Raw genomic sequence first — 6,000 nt, forward strand, 5'->3', positions numbered from 1 at the left:
CGTTGCAGTAGTATTTTAGTGGACCCTACACCTTTTGAAGTTGTCAAAGGATAGACGAAGATCCCAAACAGAAATTAGCTAATGCTAGCTTAGCATGAGTGAGAGTGAGTGGGACCCCCAGTAAAAATACTCACTTTTATGTAATGCATCCCAGGAGAGTTATACAGATTGAAGGTAAGGTGTATGATTACAGTTTGATTGTCAATAAAGCACTATATTCAATAAATTCATGTTTAATTACCTTGACAGACATACCTCTGGCTGAGATCCATGTTTGTTTGGCTTCACAGAAAAACAAAACACTAAGTCTGATTTATGAGCTGGCAGAATACTCCAAATTTACAGGTCGTAATTATGACTCGTTACAAGTAAATGAAATTTACATGTCAGAAACTGGCAATTAGCGTAACTCCCATATGACTTGCCTGAATTTCAAAGTAACTTCAGAAATATCCTTAAGGTGGTAGGACAAAGTCCATCCAACAAGTTAACCCCCTCCTGCTCCGAATATATTCTCAATCCACAGGAAGGTGAAACAGGAAGTTTAATTTGTTGCCCCCCCCCTTTTCCCACCACCGTAGCGCTTCCCTCCAATTTGTTGAATTTCTCAAAATGTTCCGTTTGTTAGGCTGAAAAGAAAATCACAGAAAAATCACCATAAGGGCTGCTTTGCATTTTTAATTAAGAAACTAACATATGAATATATTTGCATATTATTGAGTTGCAGATTAAATCATGCATACATAATTAGCGTGCAGCAGTGCTCGTTCGTTCGCCCCTCTCTCTCTCTCTCTTTCTGCACTGTGCTTACTGTTTTTTCGGCAAGCTGTGGTTCTGATGGATGCCAGACACACACTCACACACACACACCTACACACACACTCGCTTCTTCAGACACTCAAACACTCACATCACAGACACACTTACACACCCTCTCCAAACACTTTCGGTATTGTGTGTGTGTCTTTCTCTCTCAGTTTGTTTTTTTGAGGAAAATTAGCGTCTGATTTTCTCCGTCAGAATTGAGGCCACGTCAGTTTTTTTTTTTCATCCTGATTACACCAGAGAGAGAATGAAGAAATCTCTCTTTCTTCTCTCAGTGTCATTCCTTAAGTCTTTATGTCTGTCTTTCCATCCATCCATCCATCCATCCATCCATCCATCCATCCGGTCTGGGAGATGTCCATGTTTTTGTCTTAGAACATAGTTTCACTATTACAAGTAAAGTTCTGTGTTTCTTGCTTCTGGTTGCAAAAACCAAGATGGCGGCGGTCAAAGTGACAAACTCGAAGGCTTCAAAAACGTATTCCACAAACCAGTGGGTGATGTCACAGTGACTACATTCACTTCACAGTATGGGCTTATGTCGCTAATGCAACCAAGTAGTTTTTTTGACTGAACCTAAAGTTGCTTTGTTTTGCTTTAACGTTAAGATTCAGTTCAACATTGTGGTAGGTGGAGGTTGGCTCATCTGAAGTGTTATAATGGTTGGGAGTGTCATTTTTTTCAGGGATGTAAGAACAGTGTTGATGGGACATTCTCAGTAATGGAAAAAAAATTTGAAAGAAAGAGTTATTTTTTTCTTACTTATATTTGGCATAAATATGTTTTTTGGAACTTTTGCCATCAGGGTTCCCATCATGCTTTGGGTGATGTTACATTGCCATGTCAGCGTGCCAGCTGCGGGCTCCACCTGAGCCCTGCTTATTTTCACCATATATTGTTACTTTGGTGAATCTCTACCATGTATTCACGTTGCATTAGCTACTAGCAGTTACTGGACGCAGACAACGTTGAGCTGGACTGCTGTAGAAAATGTCTGAACTTGAAAATTATGAGGCAAGATGGGGTTAAGGTAGTTTTTCTAGGATTTCTAGGCACATATATCACTTTAATACAACATAACATTTATCCAAGGTGGATACACGATGGCTGAGGGGAAGGGGTGTAATTTTGTTGAGATTAGTTTGACGGTTAACTCTCCTGGTTTAATTTTCCTAAATGTAATTTTTTCAACAGATTCAAGTGGTAAAAATTGGCGCAACAGTTGGATGAAAATATATACCGGCCTCATACTCTCTTGCTCACAATCTGCCTCACAGCACTTACATGTGCCTCTGTTTCAAAAACCTGTGTGTGTGTGTGTGTGTGTGTGTGTGTGTGTGTGTGTGTGTGTGTAGCTGCCTACTCTTGACCCTTCAATCCTGTCGATAACTTTGTTGGTAAATTCAAACCTGCAACATAAAAAGACTCAAATCAAAGGCTCCCGATTGGAAGTGGCTGTATGAAGAGAACAAAGTGCGGTCGTGCTGTGTGTGTGTGTGTGTGTGTGTGTGTGTGTGTGTGTGTGTGTATGTATGTGTGTGTGTGTGTGTGTGTGTGTGTATGTGTGTGTGTGTGTGTGTGTGTGTGTGTGTGTGTGTGAGAGTGAGAGAGAGTTCCCAGGCCTTTAGGCCAGAACTGATCCATGTGTGTGAGAGAGAGAGGAATAAAGGGAGTCATTGCAAAAAAAGAAAGGCAAGAAGAAGAGGAAGATTACGGAAAGGAAGGAAGGAAAGAAAGAAGGAAATTAGAACAAAAGCAATTAAGAGGGAAGGAAAAATGGAAGAAACGAGGCAAAAAGGAAGGAAGAAAGGCAGGACAGAAAAATGGGAAGGTAATAATAAAAGATGCTGTAAAAAGAGGAAGAACTCAAGCGACAAAAAGAGAGATGTGGAGAAAAAGGACGGGAGACATTGAGAAAGAGCAGGGAGGGTGATTGACAACTGGGCGTCGTAATGTGAAGAAAATCCTGTCGGCGTGAAATTGGGATGAAATGTGAGATTATAATTCAACCAGGGATTAACTGTCATCTCACCACCAAAGAGGAAGAGGAGGAGGGGGAGGGGGAGGAGGGGAGAAGGGAGAGAGGAGGGGAGGAGTGACAAGTATAGGGGAGAAAACAAGTGGAGGGAGGAGGGAAACTGGACGGGGGCATGACATTTTAAGGGAGGAAGAATGATGGGGATAAAGGAAGCTGTAGGGATGAAGTGTGAGGAGGGGGAAGATAGGGGAGAAGCAGGTGGTGGGAGGAAGGAGTAGATGAGGTGGGACGGAAGTTGGGTAAAGGAGAGAGGTGAAGGAGGAAGACAGGATGAAGAGGACAAGCGATGGGGATGAAGAAATAGGGAGGAAAGGAGGATCAAGAGGTGGGGGAGATGGTTGAGTTTAGAGAGAAGGGAGGTAGAGAAAGAGGGGAGACGTTGAATGGTTGGAGGACAGGAGGTGTTTAGAGGAGGAAAGAGAAGGATTTGGGGAAGGGAAGATGATGGGAAGACTTCACAGAGGAAGGGGGAGGGAAAGAAGGAAGGAGAAAGCGGAGGGGCATTAGTAAAGAGGGAAGGTGGGAGGAAGGGGAGAAGGCAGGGAGGATGAGAAAGGGATGGAAAGAGGAAGGAACATGTGACCTTTGGTGGCTCATTAAAGCAGAGACGGACAATGGCTGTTGTCCCATTTATGTCTCCGGTCCACCTTAAATAGACAGAGCAGAAGCTTGGAATAGAATGCACTACTTTAAGGTCAAAGGTCAGCTTGGATGAGAACAGAATTGAACACTTAGCTGAAACTCTCCTCTTTTCTCTTCTCCTCCATCGCTTCCTCATATCCTCCCTTCCCTCTCCTCTCTTCCCACCTTTTCTCCTCCTCTACTTTCCTCCTAGTTTTCTGTTTACTCCCCTTTCCTTCATTCCTCCTCTCCTCCCTCCTTTTTCCTCTCCTCTCCTCTCTTTTGTTTCTCCTCTTCCACCCTCCGCCTGCTTTCTCCCTTCCCTAACATTCTCCTCTTCTCCCTCTTTCTCATCCCCCCTCACCTTTTTTCCTTTCCTCCTCTCCTCTCTCCTAATGCTCTCCTTTGAGCACCCCTCTCTTCCTCTCCTCCTTCGCTCTTCATTCTTCTTCATCTCCTCTGCAGGTTTGTTGACCAAGCAAGCGTCAGGCAAAATTAAAAATGCTGTCTCTGCTTCTTTTCCTCAAACGGGTCACTCTTTTTGGGCTCTATATATACCCCCCCGCTCTTCTTTCCTCCCTCTCTCTCTCAATCTCTCCATCCCTCCATCTCTTCTCCCTTCATGTCCCATGCAGTCTGGTTGGGTACAATGCTGGGAGCCAGCCAGCACTGCAGACAGATGGTCCACTTATTAGATGTGCATCAGCCCTCCCTCCCCTTCCTGCAGCTCGCTTTTTAATCAAATTAAAGCCGAAAGAAGAGGAGAGAGAGGGAGAGCGAGAGAGGTAGAGAGAGAGAGAGAGAGAGAGAGAGAGAGAGAGAGAGAGAGAGAGAGAGAGAGAGAGAGAGGGGTTTAGGAGGTCTGCTCGCTTGTTTTGGAGTCTATTATTTGTTTGAATAGGATGAATGATGACGATGTTAATATGAAATTTGGAAGACTGAATCACTGTCTCTGGTGGCTGCCTGTATCCCCCCTCTCTCTCTCTCTCTTACTACATCTCTCTCTCTCTCTTTCTGTCTGTGTCATTTCATGTTTTTTTAAAGGGGAACTCCACCAACTTTTTAGGATCATTGTAAAGGCTACTTTTGAGAGTTGGTGCTTCTCAGCCTGTGTAAACAGTGGTGTAAGGTTGTTCTGTGGCTCTGTGGCTTTGTCAATGAACTGATGATGTCATAGTGAGGCGTTATCTTGGCCTGGGGTTTTGGAGGACAGACAACAACATGAAGCCTGCGTTACAAACTAAAGTCTTACAATAGACTGTAAAAAGGAGGTGGACGTAGTAACAGGGACGTCACGGTTTGTGGACTTCCGTTTTGAAGCCTTGAATTCGGCATTTCGGCTGTCACCATCTTGGTTTTTTGCAACCGGACGTGGCAGGAGAGGGGAAGCTAAGTACAACCGAACGCTACAAAATACATTTTAGCGCAACCAAAATGTTACAATTAACAATTCATTTACAAAATGAACATCATGTTGTGTTGAAGAAGACTTGAACCTGTCGATTGAGACCATAAACTCATGTTTACAATGTTTACTGAGGTAATAAATCAAGAGAGAAGTAGAGTCATTTTCTCATAGACTTCTATACAACCAGAGGAGTCGCCCCCTGATGGACAGTAGAGAGGATGCAGGTTTTAGGCACTTCAGCACTGGCTTCTCTTTTCAGAACCGGAGGTTGCCGCCAGAGTTTGTAAGTAGTTGGCATTTACCAGGGAGAGTCTAATGAATAGATCAGATTGCATTATGGGACATGTAGGATCCAGTGATTTTGGAGCTTGATTCTTATAGACTAAAAGTCTCTTGTGAGTCCCCCAACTGTACGGAACCGCAATATTTAATTGCTACCTTTAAACCGAAGAGGTTTCCGGTGTGCTCACTTTTACTTTTTACCTCAGGGAGCTTGACAGTGATACTCCCCATCGCCTCAGGAGAACTGAGTGTGCACATAAGTACGAGGGGCCAATGTTGAAGCAGGAAGCCTGTGATTATCCAGAAGAGAAGTATCTCTTCAAACGCCGGACCACTCTTGTCAGAGATAGATCCAAAAATGTCAAAGCTTATTGAAAACAAACCTGATTTGATGCAGTTAGGAACACCACATTCCTTCCCGGCAGACCTGCATGTCGTTGTGGTAAATCTGTGGAGTCTGTGCTTCTGGGTCTGTACACAGACCTGCGTGTCAATCAGACTTACAATGGAGGCTCTTTCGGTATTTTGGAGTTTACCTTTAATTTTCAAGGCGCCATCTGACCAATAAAACTTTGTTTTCATGTTGCAAATATATACAGTTGAACAGCTCCTCACACACAACTGTTGTTTTAACACAATTGTATTTTTGATAAAAGGCCACATTAAACCTCCACAGACAGTTGTCTGTGATGCCAGAAACATTGTGTGCCAGAAAAAAAAACAAGACACTCACATCAATAAATTGGAGGTGTTTATGGCGCCTCCTATTGGCTCATTTGAGTTTGAACATTGCTTCCTTGAATTGATCTCAATATTGGCATTGGAT

General features: G+C 43.5%; 1 protein-coding gene across 8 annotated transcripts in view; it reads left to right on the forward strand.

Moving 5' to 3' along the window:
* tcf4 (transcription factor 4) overlaps positions 1-6,000 on the forward strand; it is a 223,871-nt gene that overhangs the window by 146,017 nt on the left and 71,854 nt on the right. Inside the window, exon 1 of one of the 8 annotated variants that reach the window (XM_068706003.1) lies at positions 5,024-6,000. This exon is cut by the window's right edge and continues 1,704 nt beyond it. The exons of the other annotated variants lie outside the window; for them this stretch is intronic. The gene's annotated coding sequence lies outside the window, so the exon portion shown is untranslated. Of the gene's footprint in view, positions 1-5,023 lie in introns of those variants that run through there. 8 annotated transcript variants of the gene reach the window in all.

Source organism: Cebidichthys violaceus, unplaced genomic scaffold (assembly GCF_023349555.1).
Source record: "Cebidichthys violaceus isolate CVI_PGR_0920_01 unplaced genomic scaffold, fCebVio1.0.p SCAF_12, whole genome shotgun sequence".
Taxonomy (NCBI): domain Eukaryota; kingdom Metazoa; phylum Chordata; class Actinopteri; order Perciformes; family Stichaeidae; genus Cebidichthys; species Cebidichthys violaceus.